Source organism: Microcaecilia unicolor, chromosome 11 (assembly GCF_901765095.1).
Source record: "Microcaecilia unicolor chromosome 11, aMicUni1.1, whole genome shotgun sequence".
In the NCBI taxonomy this organism is placed as follows: domain Eukaryota; kingdom Metazoa; phylum Chordata; class Amphibia; order Gymnophiona; family Siphonopidae; genus Microcaecilia; species Microcaecilia unicolor.
Genome location: NC_044041.1, coordinates 25,328,954 through 25,348,853, shown reverse-complemented (window position 1 = coordinate 25,348,853; position 19,900 = coordinate 25,328,954). Strand labels below are relative to the sequence as shown.

At 41.7% G+C, this 19,900-nt stretch overlaps 1 protein-coding gene across 2 annotated transcripts in view; it reads left to right on the top strand.

Annotated features, from left to right (window-relative positions):
• The window catches only part of KIAA1671 (KIAA1671 ortholog), a 357,819-nt gene that overhangs the window by 81,009 nt on the left and 256,910 nt on the right, over positions 1-19,900 (top strand). The gene's annotated exons all lie outside the window — the stretch shown is intronic.

Sequence of the window (19,900 nt, the reverse complement as noted above, 5' to 3'; positions counted from 1 at the left end):
TCCCCCAAAAGTAAGACCTAGCAAATTTTTGTTTGAAAGCAGGGCCGCTGAGAGCCGGACAAGGCCATCGCCGGGCCCCCCCTCCACCCACCCTCCGTCGCTCCTGGAACTAACCTTAAACGTCTCCTTTCACCTTCGCAGCAAGCAGCAGCAGTGCAGATCTCTCCTTCCTTCCATGCCCCGCCCTCGCGGACGTTACGTCAGGGAGGGCGGGACATGGAAGCAAGGAGTGGCCTGCCCTGCTGCTGCTTGCTGCGAAGGTGAAAGGAGGCATTTAAGGTTAGTTCCGGGAGCGACGGAGGGTGGGCGGGCCAACCCCGATCCAACCCTGATGTTTCCCCGAAAAATAAGACAGCCCCTGAAAATAAGACCTAACGCATTTTGGGGGGCAAAAATTAATATAAGACAGTGTCTTATTTTCGGGGAAACAGGGTAGGCTAGTGTTCTATAACGGTAATTATGCATGTAATTGCTGATTTTAGAATTCATGGTTAGTGCGCAGCATCCTCGTGCCTAAGTTGAGATGACCTGTAGAGAATTATTCCCACCCAATAAGTATAATGCTGGCTCAGTTTCTGTTTTTTTTCATCATGTTTAAATGGGGTAAAAAATAGTATCCAAAACCACCTGTGATAACTAAGATCACAATTACTAAACTGAGAGATCAAGGATCATTATAAAACTGAATTGAAAAACAATACAAATATTCTAGTTTTTTTCAAAACATTTAAAATACCTCTTCCAGTAGAACACTGTTGCATTTTTTAATAGTAACCTTATTCTGGTTCTTATTGTAAAGACACTATTCCACTTTGGGGATTGCAAAGTACTCACCCAGAACTGCAAAACATATATAATAACCATTTGTACTTTATAATGCTTCCAAGTGTCTTGCTTCCACACATCAAGGGTATGATTTAGAAAAATGCTCTGACTGTTGCTGCCATCTTTAAAGAGACCTTCCTGCATTTTTGAATTGACAGTTGGCATGGGAACAGACCACTTGGATGCCAATGGGCAATCTGTTCCTACAGAACAGTACTGTACTCTGTAACACACAAGTTCATACTTTATACTATGAATGCTCACAATTATAAATCATGGAAAATCTATTGAGAAATTACCATCCAATTATATACATTTGAAAAACGCAGTCTAATATGTCATATATTCACTTTAGAATACAATGTTTCTATTTTGTTATAATACAGTGAAACCTCGGTTTTCGTTGACTTTGGTTATCGTCGGTTTTGGTTTTCGTTGATTTTTTCAGTGAAAAATTTGTCTCGGATTTCGTTGGTTGCCTCGGTTTTCGCTGCTAATTTTGCGAAAACAAAAGGCAACCCATGCGTTCTCCTGCTCATTGGATTTACATTGATTCATATGGAAATAACTGCCTCTGTTTTCGTCTGTTTCAGTTTTCGTTGATTGTTTTTGGACGGATTATCAACGAAAACCGAGGTATCACTGTATTGCATTCTTGTATTGGGTGATCCATTTTCTATTATATATCACAATCTTTTATATGACAAACATGACAAACCCAAAAATGTATCTGCCTATGGGTGAATCTCACATTTCATGGGGATGTTTTTCTATGCTGTTCTTCTGCAGTGCATCCAAATCTCAAAAGGGGTGTGTTAAGGGCGGGGTTTGGGCATTCCTAAGACTTGGACGTTTTTTCAGCCATAATGGAAAAAAATCAAAACTGTCCAGGACTAAAGCTAAGACTTTTTGAGCTAGACCTGTTTTTATAATGAATAAGGCACAAGGTGGCCTAAATGACCAGATGACCATTGGAGGGAATTAGGGTATTTGAGGTAATTTTATAGGTAACTAGTAAAAGAGGCCCTGAGCAAATGAAACGGGCGCTAGCAAGGTTTTCGTCGCCAACCCCCCCCTCCCTCCCTGGCCAACCCCTTCGTTGTTCTGCCATTGCTCCGCCCCCAACGTCATGACGTTTGACGCGAGGGCGGGGCCCGGAGCGATTTCCCCCCCCCCCCCGCCTCCCTCCCTGCCAACCCCTTCGTTATTCTGCTATAGCTCTGCCCTCGAGGGCAGGGCCCGGAGCGATTTTGGTGGCTTCACCACCATGAACCTTCGAACCTTTTTGAAGGAAGTCAGGGCTTGGCTTCACTGACGTCAGTGTCCTCAGAACGTTGAGGGTGAGTTTTATTATAGTAGATAATGATAAAACTAGTTTTAGGTTAAGAGTTCCAACACAGTGTATTTGGGTAAATGCCTTTGTTAAGATAAACAGAGTTTGTTGGAACTCTTAACTAATACTTTATCAGTGAAGATTTCACTTGTAGTTTATCATCATTTTTTTGTGATGTGATTTTTTTCTAGGGGTTATTTTGTCTAGGGCTATTTATTTTAGTTACATTTGTACCCTGCGCTTTTCCACTCATGGCAGGCTCAATGCAGCAGGCAATGGAGGGTTAAGTGACTAGCCCAGAGTCACAAGGAGCTGCCTGTGCCGGGAATTGAACTCAGTTCCTCAGTTCCCCAGTACCAAAGTCCACCACCCTAACCACTAGGCCACTCCTCCACTCCTATTTTGTTAGGGTCTGATTTGTCAAGGTCTGTATTGTTGGGGCTATTTTGTCAAGGCTATAATGTCGGGGTGCTTTTTATTGGAACTTGCTGGGAATTTGCTAGGCATAAGCTGAGCTGTGCCTTTGCTCTGTGCCAGCAGAATCTTGGACTCCTTGTCTATCTTGGAAGAGATTAGCAGGAGCTGGCAAATATCAGTCCCAGACCATATTGAAGATGTTGGTGCTTAGAGCCTCAATGGTCCATGTAGTCCCCATATTATGCTTTATATGAGACATGCCTAATAGACCACAGCTCTCTACTGAAGAATCCGATGCCTGTCTCTGTGCTTCTCCTGTTCCAGTCTAGCCAGGGGCATGCCCTTTTGAATTCATTCATATTCAGTTCTTTCAAGTAAAAAGGCTACACATCAATTAGAACTATTCCCAGTGGTATTCAGTACTTGTGCAAATTCTGGTAAGTCTGATTTGAATACCTCTAGAAATAATCCTTTCTTAGCTGCGGCGATTGGAGGAACAGCCTCTAGATGCCCTTGCAGCCTCCCACCTGACAAACAGCATTTTTCCAACTCTAATAAAGCAGAACTAAGGAACATCGCTTCGTCACCATTTTTAGATGCTTGGATATTTAAAATGATGTATATTCTTGCAGTCTCAACATTTCAGAGGGGTAGTTACACAAATGCGCATTAAGGGAATAATACATAATTTTGGGCAAACAGTGAATGTTAAATGGCAAAAATCATACATTGTTTACCCTCAGCATGTGGTTTGGCAGTGAAACATGAGCTAAATAACAATGAGATGCAAAGCCCACATTTGCAGGCAAAGTATCCCATTATTATACAAGTTGAATTGTGCACGTATCATTTTAACCTTGCAAACTGAATTAGTTGTGGAAAGACTGTCATCCTTGAGCTGGTATTATTTTTCTTCCTTGGAGCATCAGGCTGTTTTCACTTAACCTGATGCTGCCTGGTGCTATCTTTTAAAAGGGGTTGCTGATCTACAGTGGTACCCCCTATCCCACCCCCTCACATATTTCCAGCACCTACCAGGGATCGCCTTGCTATCTTTCAGGGGAGCAGGAATAATTCCCAGAAATTTCTGCTGTGTTGGCTGCCAGCCTCAAAATGGTGCTAGTTTACTCCTAGTGATAGTTTTTGCAGCAATAAAGCTGGGGTGAAGTTGCCAAATAGGGTTGTGCAGATTTTCCTAACCCTCTTTTAGTCTGTTTTTGGGGAGCCCACATTGAATAAGCATGAAAGAGATTAGTATATGTTGGTGATGTATACTAGTGCTGTCCGATTCAGTCAAAACGTTTTTGATTTGATTAGGTTCAACTATTTGAAAGGTATTAATCCACAAACAAACCTTTTCCAGAGACAGGAAGGCAGTAGAACTAGAGGACATGAACTGAGGTTGAAGGGGGGCAGACTCAGGAAAAATGTCAAGAAGTATATTTTCATGGAGAAAGTGGTTGATACTTGGAATGTTTGTACAGCGCTGCGTATGCCTTGTAGCGCTATAGAAATGCTAAATAGTAGTAGTAGTAGTAGGAATGGCCTCCCATAGGAGGTGGTAGAGATGAAAATGGTAGTGGAATTTTAAAATGCGTGGGATAAACACAAAGGAATCCTGTTCAGAAGGAATGGATCCACAGAAGCTTAGCAGAGTTTGGGTGGCAACACCGGTAATTGGGAAGCAAAGCTAGTGCTGGGCAGACTTCTACGTTTTGTGCCCTGAAAATGGCAAGGACAAATCAAGGTTTAGGTATACATATAAAGTAGCACATGCGAGTTTATCTTGTTGGGCAGACTGGATGAGTGGTTAGGGTGGTGGACTTTGGTCCTGGGGAACTGAGGAACTGAGTTCGATTCCCGGCACAGGCAGCTCCTTGTGACTCTGGGCAAGTCACTTAACCCCCCATTGCCTGCCGCATTGAGCCTGCCATGAGTGGGAAAGCGCGGGGTACAAATGTAACAAAAATAAAAAAATGAACCATACAGGTCTTTATCTGCCATATTCTACTATGTTACTATGATTTGCTCATATGAACTGATTTTTGATTTGATTCAGTTCTTTAAGGCTGTTATGGAAATGAGTAAATTAGGTGTGTTATTTATTTGAAGTCAATAGTTTTATTAACAAACTAGTAAAAAAGGCCCGTTTCCGAAACCAATGAAACGGGCGCTAGCATGTGGCTTTTTGTGTGTGTGTGTGTATGTGTCACAGAGTTATTTTGAGTGTGAGGGTGCGGTGTGTGTGCAGGTTGTCCCAGATGGTGACGGGTACGTTGTTTTCCGGCTCCTCCGACTCCATGTCAAGCGATCCCAAATATAGTCTTTGCTATAGGCCCTCTGGCACTCTTCAGTACTGGCATTAGGCATTTAAAAATTTCTCCTCCCCCCCCCCCCCCCCCCCCCCCCCCGGTCTACTTTTGCACATACCCACAGCAGGAATATTCTTCTCTCGTTCCAGTGGTGGTTCTGTGCTCTCCGTGCTGCACAGATAATGAGCCATTCTGCTGGGGAATGCTCCTCCCTTATTGTCACGTAGTTTCCTCTGATTGGTCCGTCTTACGTTGCCTAGTGTTGCCTGGGAATGGTGTTGTGATGGTCCTTTGTGTTTCAGAATGTTGAGGGTGTTTTTTCTGATTGGTCCGTCATGCGAGGGCGGGGCAGAGAGACATGGTCAGTGTTGTGGCTTCACCACCATGAAGCTATGAACCCTTCAGGGAGTGGCTGAGTGACTTCAGAACGTTGTCTTCAGAATGTTGAGGGTGAGTTTTATTATAGTAGATGTCATCTTATAGTTTGTCAGCACCAATTGAACGAGGACTAACTGAATATAAATCATTTTTGTACATCAGATTCAAAAGGCAGAGGCGCTTAATATTTCTGCCTTTTGTTAGTCCTCCTCTTAACAAATTTCAGTTATGTTTACCTGATAATTGCCTTTCCTGATTTTTGGAATATTTTTTAACATACCATTTTTGTAATCACATTTTCTTCATTTGTTTGTAGGATGCACATTTTCTTGTCCCCTTTCCTTGAGTCAACCCTTATGCCCTCTTACCAGCAGAGGGAGGAAAAGCAAAACTACCTCCTACTCCATATAGGTGCATGGAGCATGAAAAATAAGCTTTTTATGCCAGCTGCCCATCTTTTCTTGTCCTGTCAGTTCTTGCTATCTGTTTTTGACTTTCCACTGGGAGGCTATTCCATGGCATGAGTTTACCACTCATTGTGTGAAGTAGTATTTTCTTTTTCTATAACTTGTCTAGTACCAGTATTGCTGTAAGACATGGAGGGGCATTTTCGATATGATGTGTAAATCAGATTTTGGATGTTTTGTGGAAAACGTCCAAAAATCCAGTAGCAAACATGGTCTTTGTGAAGCCATAAAAACATCCAGCTTTTTGTTTTGAAAATGGCCATTTGCTAGATGTGTTTGTGCTCAGTGTATCTGTTTTTGGACCATTTTCGAAAAATAAACGTCCAGGGAAAAACGCACAAAGAAGCCACTGGGATGTATGGAGGGGCCAGCATTCTTAATAGTCTGGCTACACTGACATCCCAGCAGAGCAGTGGAGCAACCTAGGGGGCACTACAGTGGACTTCACCTAAAAGGTCCCAGGTACACTTCTCACCATTACCCCATTATATTTATTTATTTATTTTTATTTATTGCATTTGTATCCCACCTTTTCCTACCTATTTGTAGGCTCAAAGTGGCTTACAGAGTGTGGTTATGGCATAATCATTTCGTGTTAACAGGTACAATTCTTATAGTTTGAGTGTTGGTAAGAGAAGATTAGCATAGTCGTTTCATGATGACAAGTACAATTATTACTGTTTAAAGATTGGGTGAAGGAGGATAGAGGGAAGTGTTAGGTAAGTTAGAGGTGAGCTGTGGTAATTGTGTGATTTGTTGAAGTAGTTTGTAGGCTATGTATTTTCCTTGTAGGCCTTTTGGAAGATGATCCCACCAAAAACCTACGGTACCCCATTACAGTAGCCCTTATGGCTGCAGGTGTCATCTCTATGTAGGTACACTAGATACAGTAGGTTTTTTGTGGGTTTTGGCAGGCTCACATTTTCCACTACAAGTGTAACAGAGTGGGCTATAGGCCTGGTCCCCTTCTCTACAGTGCACTGCACCAACCACAAGGCTACTCTAGGGATCTGCTTGCTTCTTTCATTGGACTGGCCATAATATCTGAAGCTGTCATAGAAGCTGGTATGTACTGTTTCTTTCACACCTTTGGGGGGGGGAGGTGAGAGGAGATCAGTGACCACTGGGGGAGTAAGAGGGGATCATGCCTTAATCCCTCCAGTGGTTATTTGGTCACTTAGGGCACCATTTTGTGACTTAGGTGTGATTGAAACAGGTCTTGACTAAAATGTTTAACTGTTAGTCCTGGGTGATTTTGCTTTGTTCCATTATAGTAGGGAAAACGTCCAAGTTTTGGGAATGCCCAAATCCTGCTTCCAAACACGCTCCTTTGTGATTTGGACACACTGCATATGAACTGCATAGAAAATCGTATTAAAAATGACTTTTGAAAATAGCGGTGTGGATGTTTTGGCAAAACAAAAGGTCCATCTGCTGCTTTTTGGACATTTTTCTGTTCAAAAATGAGCCCCTTAGTCTTTTCCACTGTGATCTGCTAATAATAATAATTGTTTGCATTATTTGGAGCATTTTTCCTACTAGTTCCAAGACTTTTTTCCTGTTAATTCTTTGGGGAATTAAACTGTGGTATTATTTGTTCACATGCTCTTAAGTTCTAATTAGTAGTTCCAGAAATACTTTTCGCTATCAGTTTCCTGTTTTATTTCTCATGATTGTTTTAGTGAGTAGAGGGAAAAATGCAGGAGGAAAATGTGCTGGGAATAAGAGTGGAATAGAAAACCGGTTTAGTTAATACATGATGTATTTATAAATTGATGCAGGGGGGGTTATATTTCTTTTTCCTAAATATAAATATAAGATAGAATTTGTGGGCAGATTCACTTTTCAGAATTGTTAAAAGTTCTTGAATAAAATGGATACTTTTGATCTTATTTTAATTTTCCGAAAGATCAGTGCCCAGTTGCAATTCAGTTGCAAAGGTATTCCATTATATCGGACCAGTAATTTGCAAAAGCCTGGCTCTAGATAAAGATTGAATGGCAGCTTTACTGGTGGGCACAGATGAAAAGACCTGACTCTGCTGTCAATAAAGAATACTCTGGCTGACAAAAGAAAATTGCTACTTGCAAATAAGAAAGTCAAGGGCTTTCTAAACTGCACACAATATCTAAAGATGAAAGATGGGTAGTAATATGTTCTTATGCAATCTGGGCTGCAGCATTTTCAGCTTGTTGCACTGTCTTTAATATGTTCTTATGCAATCTGGGCTGCAGCATTTTCAGCTTGTTGCACTGTCTTTAATATGGTAACTGGGATTGTTGCGGCTGTCCAAGTTGTTCTGTGAACAAGTAAATGGAACCAACGCTTTGGCCATCATGTTGTGGCTTCCTTTCACACCCTGAAGAGAGTCACAACACGATTGCTGAAAACATTGGTTCCATTTACTTGGACGTGGCACAACCCAATCAGACGCAACAATCATGACACCAGCTGTAGAAGCCTATGAGAACATAGTAACTGGGAGACTGACTTATGGTGCAGTCCAGTATTGAGAGCAATTAATACTTGTATCAGATATTCACTTTGTTGTATTAAGTAATGGTTTTAATCTATTCGGTAGTTGTAACATACAGAAATGTGTTTTGGTAACATTCCTCATTTTAAGGCCAAAATCTTAAACCCTCATCCATGGTAACACTTAAATAACGTACTTGTTTTGACCTATAGAGCTTAACATCATCCACACAGAGGGTCTTGAGATTTTCAGATAATGGTGGTTTACAAATAATTAGAGCCTCTGTTTTCCCTGAATTTGGTATCACTTTGTTGCAAAACAGCCACTTTCATATCAAATCAATGAGAGTAGAAACAGATAAAAACAGGCTCCTGGATTCTATACATGGCATCCAGATTTGCCCACCCAAATTTGAGCAACAAACCCTTAACTATCAATTATTGGATGCTAACCAATTATTGAAGTTAATTGGCACTCATTACAATTTGTGCATGCAACTAGCTGGGTGCAATTCTGTAAGGCATTGCGCCTACCTCTACTAGCACATAACTGAAAAGGGGGCATTTCCAAATGTTGCCCACATAGTTATGTATAATGTTAGAGAGACCCCCATTTGGGGATATTTTAACAAAATTGCTTATGTGGTAAGTATTTATTGAAAATGCATAGAGTGAAACAAACGCAAGGTCTGGTTGCTTGATTGAAAGTTATGTGGAGGAGTAGCCTAGTGGTCAGTACAGAGGACTTTGATCCAGGGGAACTGGGTTTGATTCCCACTGCAGCTCCTTGTAACTCTGGGAAAGTCACTTAACCCTCCGTTGCCCCAGGTACAAATAATTAGCTGTATATACAATTTAATCCGCTTTGAATGTAGTTGCAAAAACCACAGAAAGGTGGTGTATCAAGTCCCATATCCCTCTTATAGAATACTGCCTCAGCATACCTAACCTGGGTGCCAACGTTGAGCAGGCGTAATTCTGAGCCTAAAGTTAGGTGTGGCAATCGGCCGTATTCTATAAAGGGTGTGTGCCCTTTATAGAATACCACAGTGCCTGTTTTTTTCTGTGCCCATTTTTGAGCACCATGTATAGAATTCCCTCCTGAATGCCTTTAACTGGTAAAAATGGAATGCAATAATGTTTATTAAAAAAAGCACAGAGAACTTTGACTCCTAACTCACTTGCCCTGTCCTTTTATCATCACCTCTTTATTCCCTTACCCTTAATTGTTCTGTCTGTTTACCTGTCTTATCTAGATTGTAAGCTCTTTGAGCAGGGACTGTCTTTTGTGTATGGTGTACAGCGCTGCGTATGCCTTGTAGCGCTATAGAAATGATAAGTAGTAGTAGAACAAAATTGACCCTCAGAGGGGGAATGCAATAACAAAATTTTTATAGATTTTTTTTTAATGATACGAGTATGTATTGTTTGCTATTGTGTTTGTACATTGTAATTCAACTTGAATTAATACAGGAAGGTGGGAAATCAAATGTGGATGGATAAATTAAATGAACTGTAAGGACTAATCTTCAGTCTCCATAGCAAAATTGAGTAGTTAGTTGTCTCAAATGCTGCAAAAATATCAAAATATAACAGATTGACCCTCAGAAAATCCTTGAATAAAAGTGTCAAGCAGTGGTGTGTCTCAGTGGTGAGATGTTTATAAGAGTCGTATTATGTAGATCTAGATAAGTTATTTCCTCTAGAAACGGTTATGATTGGTTGTTCTATTATATTTGCCCAAAAAGGAAGACTTGAAATAGTGCATTAATTGTTAGGACCTCCAGGCCTCAAGTGGGTTACTGAGGACAGGACAAATGAAAGCATGCTTTAAATTAACTGGTGGACCTGTTGATTCAAAGATTCCACCACAACAGCATGTAAAGACGAAGCTAAAACATGTCTTTTAACTGCATTACAACAAAGTAGCAACTGTATTGTAGATGAAACATGAGAAAAGTTATGACCTGGGAAGATAGGAAGTCAGGGTTCGCCCAACCATTAGGCAAGACTAGGGGCAAGATGCATCAACAAAACTAAAAACAACCGAAAATGTAAAAGTCATTACTGTTTTAGAAAAAACGAAGGATGCACTAAAAAAGACGCACATGTTCGGCGTGGTATTCAAACATCGGATACATGAAAGTATCGTTAATCTGGTGTAATTTCCGCCAGCGGTATAGGAAACGCATTTGCACAATAGCCAAACCTATGATATCACCTTGCCTGAAGAACCTGCGCTGCTCACCCCCGTTTCAATCAGCTGATATCGGAGAGTGCAGTTGAAAGCGTGCATCACAAAAATAGCCTTCCATTTTGGCCATTATTCACACCCAAATAATAAAAATGTCTTTTTTGGCCGTGCTTCACAGTCAGCTAAGAGATCTGGAAGTCTCTGAGCCAATCACAGCGCGTTTAGCTCAGCTAAATGCGCAGTGATTGGCTCAGAGACTTCCAGGTCTCTCAGCTGAGTGAAGCACGGCCAAAAAGGAAGTTTTTATTATTTGGCCAAAATGGAAGGCTATTTTTGGCCAAAATGGAAGGCTATTTTTCTGATGCACGCTTTCAACTGCACTCTCCGATATCAGCTGATTGAAAAACGGGGAGGTGAGCGGCACGGCGTCTTCGGGCGGCATATATGACATACGTTTTTGACAATTTTTCAATCTAGCGCAGCCCCAACGAGAGGTACAACCTCTCATTAAATTTTCCGGTGATTTCCACCATTAAGGCAATCGGAAAAGGTTAGTGCATCTCATTACAATAGGGTTTCTGCACAATTTGCTCATCTGCATTCCGTTTTCGTTAGCTGCTACCGCCGTCGGAAAATGGCCTTTAGTGCATGCCACAGTTTAAAACTTGTTTGTTAAAGGCTCGTTTAGTTTAGTGCATCTTGCCCTAGGTCGTTACTTAGAGCCCCTGATTCTGGGGGGGGGGGGGGGGCAGTAAAGAGCAGCTGCGGTGAAAGCGGAACAATAGTTGACATCCACACAAACTCAACCAACCATTAGTGCATACTTTTATTTGCTGGAAGAGTAGCACATTTTTAACAACCCATTTATCTGGGTAAATGACTTTAGGAATTGTCATTATTTATGTGTGATACACTTTAATATTAAAAAAGCATGGTATGTTAGGGGGGAGGGGAAATTAGGAACCTGAATAATTGTATGTGTGTTGGGGGTGGGGCAAAGGCTGAAGGTTCGCTTAGAGCACCCAATACCCTTGCATCGACCCTGTGGGAATTCCTTAAGAATAAAATAGCATCACACAGGAATATTTTTAATATCCTGAAGATGGTACATGTTCAAACTTGCTGTCTTCAGATTCTTTGAAGTAAAGGGTAATGGGATTTGATATACTGCCTTCCTGTGGTACAGTCAAAGCGGTAGGAGCAGTTCTCATTTTTTATTTTTATTTTTATTTACGTCAATTTATATACCGTATCTTATTGCTACTGCAAGACAGAACGGTTTACAATTTATAAAAAGAAGCAATACAATATGTACAGGTTGGACAAACATTAGAACTCCAGTCATTACAGGAAAGCACAGCAAACCCACAAACTAGCTACATAAGATGAAAAACAGTATAACTCATGATTTAGTATACAGGAGAACATAGACAAACAATACAGTTTTGATTCCTTAGCATCCCTCCGGACCAGACCAGGATTGGACTGATGGGTTGTGCTCGTCTACCAGCAGGTGGAGACTGAGAAAAAACTCTGACTCTAGAGAGCCAATAGGAGCCCTGGCCATGTGACCTTAGCCTCAGTATTTTCTCAGTCTCCCAGCAGGTAGGAAGTGAGCCCATTAGTCTCTCTCCTTTTCTCTTTAGATATTACAGATATTTGTGATAATTCTTCTGTGCCTGGAATCTTATTTAGAGGCTTGACAGGGTTTTCTTTCTCTTCTTTCTTTGACAGCCTCGGGGGTGTTAAACTCGGGTGTCTCGAGTCCACCCCCCTTCCTCCCCATCTCCCTGGCTTAGCAGGGAAGGGCCGTCCCTTTCTCTGGAAAGGTGTACCGTCTTTGGGAGAGGCAGCCACTTTTAACAGGTAGCTGCTTTAAAAGAATTAAATCAAATAAAAGTAAATTCAAAGAAGCAGCCTTTCTTTCCCCAGACTTCTAACGAGCAGGCAGCTCCAGTGTTTTATTATGATTGAGGGGTTATAAAAAAAAAAAAACAGAAGAAAATAATTCAGTATCTGTGACTTTAAACAGCGATTTTTCTCGTCAGATTTAATTTCCTCCATTTTCTTGCGTTTTGGCGGCGGCAGTTTAAACAAATGAAAAAAAAAAAAAAAAGAAAGGTGCGAACTGTGTAAGCGCGGCCACCTGTTTTTTCCGATATGGCTTAAAAGTTCAAACAGCTGCTGTCGGTCAGCGTCGCGCAGTTCACGCAGCCGGAACATGTAAATTTTGCTCTCCCTTCAAGGTTTCTTCGGGTCCGGTGCTGCCTCCAGTTTTTTCGGGGCCTTTTTCGCCGGCTGTTGTTTCTTCGCCGTTCCACTGGGCTCCGCTTGTTCGGAGGTGTCGGGCGCGCTGTCGACGATCGCCACAGGGCCAGTGGAGCGAACGGCGGCCATTTTGTTTCTCCCTCCATCTTATCAGTCGGGGATCTCTCTGCTGAAGGTAAGGCTGCAGTTCATAGAGCAGTTCGGCTCCAAGATGTGTACACTTTTGTATGTGCTGAACGGCGTATTCTAAAATGCTCTTCACATCAGCAGGCAATATTTGGTTGAAAGGGGGCTCCTTTCATATATGGATATATAACAAGCTTTTCTTCTTTTAAATTTCTATGTATCACGGGGCTGTTAACACTAGTTTTTTCTGGTGCTCAGTCATTTTTCATTGCCTGATGGAAAATCTACATCTTATCATAATATCATAATTCATTTCAAGCATTTTCCTCAATAGCTGTAGTATTATACAGTGTTTTAAGAACTTTAGAAACTTTCTCTATAGGCATAGAGTAAATTTCTGTCTTTCTCATTCCCTGGTGAATAGGACTACATTGTCTAAGAGTCAATTGATTGGTACTTTGCAATTCTGACCATAATATCTTAGTTCCTTTCAAGCATTTTACTCCATGCGTATGATGTTATATAGTGTTTTAAGAACTTAACAGACACTCTCAATGGCTGTAGTGTTATACAGTGTTTTCTTTTTCCGACTTTAAGAAGCCTTCTCTAGAGGCATACAGTATATTGTTCAGATGCCATGGGGATATATCAGCTCTTTCATATTCTCTGAGGGACAGTCCTGTCTACCAAGCTCCCAGTCACTCAGCTGCCTTAGCAGGCATGCTTTATTCATGTCTTCCCTTCTTTTCCAACTGCCTTGAAGCCTCTCATTTTTCATTTTAGCTTTCTTCTGGTTTTTACAGGACATATGGTCACTTAGAGAATAAAGTCATCCTTTCACTTAAAGATAGTGGACGGTCCTCAAACCATCTACTCGTGTTTGTCTCTACTCTATCAGTTCAGCATTGGCAGATTATAAACATCCTGGTTTGGTCCAGTATGCCTATACATACCATCTGCTATCTCTTCCTCTTCCTTAGAGACCTGATGTTATATCAAGCTTTCTTGAATTCAGATACAGTCTTGTCTACACTGCCTTCACCAAGTGGCTGTGGCACAACTTCACTTTTTTCGTTACAGGTAATTTCCAAGTTTGTCCTTTTTCATTTTCATTCTATGCGCCTTCACTCCAGAGTGTTCTTTCAATTGGAAGGGGATTCACTCACTTCCTGTGTATTTATACCATAGGTACATAAGTATGGTTATGCTGGGTAAGGCCTAAAGTCCATCAAGTCCAGCATTCATATCTAATGGGCATAGGTACATAAGTTTTGCCATTCTGGGGAAGCTCAAATGTCCACCTTTCTACAGCCAGAACAGCATTAAAGAAAAGAAAAAAAAAAAAAAATAAATAAAACCTCTCACGAGAGTATCGAACAGAAATCTCTGCTCCAAAAGCAAGGCTTTGCAGTAATTCTGCAAACTAACGCATACAATATTTGCCATGGCTGTTCACCACTAGGAACACCGGGGACCCTGGGCCTAGGTTCGGTGTTTTAACCTGAAACAAGCTCAACATTCATATCTATTGGGTGTGAGTCTGGTACTACTACTTAACATTTCTAGAGCGCTACTAGGGTTACGCAGCGCTGTACAAATTAACAAAGAAGGACGTTCCCTGCTCAAAGGAGCTTACAATCTACATCTCAGTGAGGGAGGACGCATGACCGTGGTACGTGGATTAGTGGTATGTGGATTAGGGAGATCCAAGAAATTACAGGCCGGTGAATCAGACGTTCATACTGGGACAATTTTTTTCTGTCCGGAGCGTACTACCATAGCTGGTGGACTCCTATATTCAGAACTTTTTATATTCAGAACTTACCCAACTATGGAACGCCATAGAGATAGGGTTGGAGTTTGTAGCCCTATTTAACTGGTGTCCTTGGTCACCCTTCCTCTTCTCCTCAGGATCCAGAGAATGGCTAGTTTTTTGCTTATGCATTAACCGGTCATTTTCAGCAGTACTTTCTCTTCCGTTCTTTTATAGATCTAAGAGGATGTTCATTGCGCTCTTAGGGTCATTTCATTCTTACCTAGACGACTGCCTAATTGGAGAAAGTCTTATCAGCAGAGTTCTCAGGTCACGCACCGGGTGTTGCATTTCTTACAGTCTTTAGGTTGGGTGGTGATTGTAGCCAGGCCTCTCATTTGATCTCTCATCAGATATCTCTGATTTTCTCTTTGTTTAGTCAGGTTGGCGCACAGTCTTTTGTCTCCTCTGCAAACATCCCAGTTTATATTTTTCTTGGTGACCTTGGGCCTTCGGCCATTTCCTCGCTCTATTCTGCAGAATGCAATTTTACTTTCTAATGCCCAAGAAGGAATTTTCCTTCATCCTATTGCGAATCTCAGGGTCATCAATCGCACTATTTAAGTGTCATCTAGTTATCTCAAGAACCTTAGTTCTGTCATTGGGATGCTTCGTGCAGTACACTTTTTGGCAGAAGCTTGTTTGTATATATTTTTTTTTCTGGGGGACCTCAGCAATTCGTTTTACCTTCGGGTGAATTTTGTTTTCCCTACTGACAAACAAGGCGGAGAGAGCTATGTTGGTCCTTGCCATGGCAATGGGTTATGTCATCCGCCAAGGAGGAGTTAAGAGTATACTCTTGAGTTTGTACTCATTTTTTCTTAGTTGTGTCACCCTGCATTTAGGTGAATGGACTCTCATTTTTTCAGCCTTACTTCCTCACTGCGACACTTCAGGGCTATCTCTTTTTGCCTTCAGGCTCACGAACATTTCTTGCTTCTTCCGTTCAGCAACAGTCTTGACGGAGACAGGGACAGATGCCAACGTCCAGCAGGGGTTTTTCAGCCTTCTTTATGCGTTTCTTCCATCATCTCACTAGGTGTTTACGCAGAACCAAGGCACCCTTCTACATCCGGACCCCCAGTCACTCAAACTTATGGCGTGGTTACTGGGTCTGCAACATCTTTGATGTTTTCGCAGGAAGTACTTCAAGTTTTAATTGCTTCCAGACAGAAATCTACATTAAAGTCCTATGAATCAAAGTGGCGACGGTTCACTCTGTGGTACTCCTCTCGCCACTTCATTCCACAAACAGTATCCATTTTGCATGTTTTGGAATATCTTCTGCATCTTGCGAAATCTTGTCTGTCTTACTCATCCATTAGAGTTCATTTGGCAGCTCTATCAGTGATGCATGATACTGTTGACAACCGCACGCTTATGCAGCATCCACTGTCAAAGCGGTTTCTTAAAGGAGTCCTGCACCTGTACCTCCCGCTTCGTCCACCAGCTAGGTGAACTAGGTGAACAGACTCTTAAAGTTCTGTTTTCTAGTAGCCATAACTTTTTCTATAAAGTTTTCCTCTTCAAGCAGTGTTTCCCAGTAGCCATTGCAGCAAGTAGATCTATGTGTGGAATACTTCTACGGTTGGTAACTTCTTTTCGGTCTGCTGTAGTTTAAAGTTTTCACCTTTCCCAATCGGTTTTTTCTTATTGGTTTTGTCCTTCTAGCCAGTAGGCGTAAAAGTTTTTCATTGTTTCTAACCCGCTATATTGCGAAGGATCAAGGAAATGAGAATGTCTATTTCTCTTCTCGCTGAGAGGGCAGTTCCACAGCGTATTACAACATATTCCACAACTTCAGAAGCGGGCTCTATTCTTACTATGGCGATTTTTGGTGCTCTCGGTGCACATTGGTAAGTTGGCAACTTAGTCCTAGTTTCATTTTATTTTGCTCATTGGGACACACTACATGTTAGTTGTCGCCAGGTGGCCTATGCAGCATGAACATTTCTCTGCAGTTTTCATAGGGTCCCTCCCTTCAGATTACTGCTTTGGTACTTCCCATCAGTCCAATCCTGGTCCGGTCCGGAGGGATGCTAAGGAAGGAGAAATTAGATCTTACCTGCTAATTTGCTTTCCTTTAGTCCCTCCGGACCGGACCAGGCCCCTCCCATGTTCTCTCTACTCTTTAGCTTCTTTTATTAAGTAGGAAGTGTATTCAGTAGGAAGTGTATTCATTCCTTTACGATTCGTGGAACAATACTATATATATACAGAACTTTACGTGGTCTATACCACTTCTCTGGTGGTTGCTGGTGAGCTCAATTGCTGGAATCTACCATACCACTTCTCTGGTGAGAGTTGTGGCTGAGCTCAGTTGCTGGAATATCTATAAAACCTTAAATATGATTTACCACTTTTCTGGTGAGAGTTGCTGGTAAGCTCAGTTGATGGAATATATATAAAATCTTAAGTGGGCCATACCACTTCTCTGGTGAGAGTTGCTGGTGAGCTATAAGACAAGTGAGCCATACCACTTCTCTGGTGAGAGTTGCGGGTGAGCTATATTATACGTGAGCCATACCACTTCTCTGGGGAGAGTTGCTGGTGAGCTATATTACATGTGAGCCATATCGCTTCTCTGGTGAGAGTTGCTGGTGAGCTATAGTACAAGTGAGCCATACCACTTCTCTAGTGAGAGTTGCTGGTGAGCTGTAATACATATTGGGCCATACCACTTCTCTGGTGAGAGTTGCTGGTGAGCTCTGATACTTGGCATTGCCGAGTGCTTTGTGGCTGCTAGGATTCCATACGGCACAGAAGGTCTTTCTTTCTTTCCTGCTTTGTTATTCAAATACTGAGGCTAAGGTCACATGGCCAGGGCTCCTATTGGCTCTCTAGAGTCAGAGTTTTTTCTCAGTCTCCACCTGCTGGTAGGCGAGCACAACCCATCAGTCCAATCCTGGTCCGGTCCGGAGGGACTAAAGGAAAGCAAATTAGCAGGTAAGATCTAATTTCTCCTTTAATATATATTACAGATGCCCATTTATAACCTTTCTTCCATTATTCTAAATTCTGTTCTACATAATTGATAAAGTAGAAGGTTTTCAAAAGTTTCCGAAAATGAAAGTAAGATTTCTGAAGTCTGATCTCTTTTGGAAGGCCATTCCAAAGAGAGGGAGACAAATAGAAAAAAGCCGAATTCCGTGTAGATTCCCATCTAGCCCTAGCGAGAGGAGGAATCACTCTTTCAATCACGCAACCAGACCTTGCATTTGTTTCACTCTATGCATTTTCAGTACGTACTTACCACATAAGTAATTTTATTAAAATATCCCCAAATGAGGTCTCTCTAACATTACGCAGCAGTTATGCTAGGTTTCCCCTTAATACAATTTGTTAAGTAGATCTCCAAAAATCAGTGGAGGGTACTTGAAAAATCAGAATCTTAGTCCTCATGACTTCAGGAATACGTTCCACTGCTCCACTTTTGTAGTTTCACATTCTAGTTTTTTTCTTGTCATTTGCATTTATGTTCAAACTTCTCTTCTTAGTTTGTCTACTTCTTCCTCCCCACTAGGAGTGGCCTAGTGGTTAGGGTGGTGGACTTTGGTCCTGGAGAACTGAGGAACTGAGTTCGATTCCCACTTCAGGCACAGGCAGCTCTTTGTGACTCTGGGCAAGTCACTTAACCCTCCATTGCCCCCATGTAAGCCGCATTGAGCCTGCCATGAGTGGGAAAGTGTGGGGTACAAATGTAACAAAAATAAAATAGATACTATTGGAGATTCTACATGGAATGTTGGTACTATTAGAGATTCTACATGGAATGTTGCTATTCCACTAGCAACATTCCATGTAGAAGCCTGCGCGGCCACATTGGTGATCTGCAAGGGCCGACTTCTACATGGAATGTTGCTAGTGGAATAGCAACATTCCATGTAGAATCTCAAATAGTAGCAACAGTGGAGGAGTGGCCTAGTGGTTAGGGTGGTGGACTTTGGTCCTGGAGAACTGAGGAACTGAGTTCGATTCCCACTTCAGGCATAGGCAGCTCCTTGTGACTCTGGGCAAGTCACTTAACCCTTCATTGCCCCATGTAAGCCGCATTGAGCCTGCCATGAGTGGGAAAGTGTGGGGTACAAATGTAACAAAAATAAAATAGATACTATTGGAGATTCTACATGGAATGTTGCTACTATTGGAGATTCTACATGGAATGTTGCTATTCCACTAGCAACATTCCATATAGAAGGCTGCGCAGGCTTCTGTTTCTGTGAGTCTGACGTCCTGCACATACGTGCAGGACGTCAGACTCACAGAAGCAGAAGCCTGCGCGGCCACATTGGTGATCTGCAAGGGCCGACTTCTACATGGAATGTTGCTAGTGGAATAGCAACATTCCATGTAGAATCTCAAATAGTAGCAACAGTGGAGGAGTGGCCTAGTGGTTAGGGTGGTGGACTTTGGTCCTGGGGAACTGAGGAACTGAGTTCGATTCCCACTTCAGGCACAGGCAGCTCCTTGTGACTCTGGGCAAGTCACTTAACCCTCCATTGCCCCATGTAAGCCGCATTGAGCCTGCCATGAGTGGGAAAGCGCGGGGTACAAATGTAACAAACAAAAAATCCTCTGCATGTTGACCCTGTTTGTTTTTGCACTTTTTAAGGATTAACTGAATGGGTTGTTCTCTCTTCTCCATATATGTTTGAACTAGATTTTTAAAATAAAAATGTAAAGAAAATGTTAAAACGAATTTTTTTTTAATCTCGCTGATTTTTATTCACTCTGGTCTGAAAGGATTTTGATTAAGGTCAGTAAATACAGGCAATACTTTAAACTTATCTTATGAGCTCCATTATTTTGAGTTAATACCCCGGGACAGTTTTGGCAGAAATATTGACTCGTACATTAAGGGGGTAATTTTATAGTAGGCTGCCTGTTTTGTAAGTCTAAGAAGGCCCCTATTTTAGCCCTGTTTTATAAAGGTAACATGCCTGTGTCTTTTTTTTTTTTTCTTTCCTAAAATGAGCACACAGAACCATCCCCAGTAGTGTGTAAATTCAAATGCACCAATATATACCTAATCTGATGGTGGTGTAAATGCATATGTATTCTATGCATTTACGTGCATAATACATATGTACCTCGCAACTCTGCCTCAGATCTGCCCAAACTATATCTCAAGAAAGGCATACGTGTGGTTCTTGAAAAGTGTGTATGATTTTTCAGTGTATGGACTTTTTTTTAACACTTAGAGGCCTTACAATTTAATAACCCTTTTCTGGAATGGGTGTTAATGCTAAAAAATCTTTATAATTGTCTGGATTGTGCAATAAGTTTAATCAC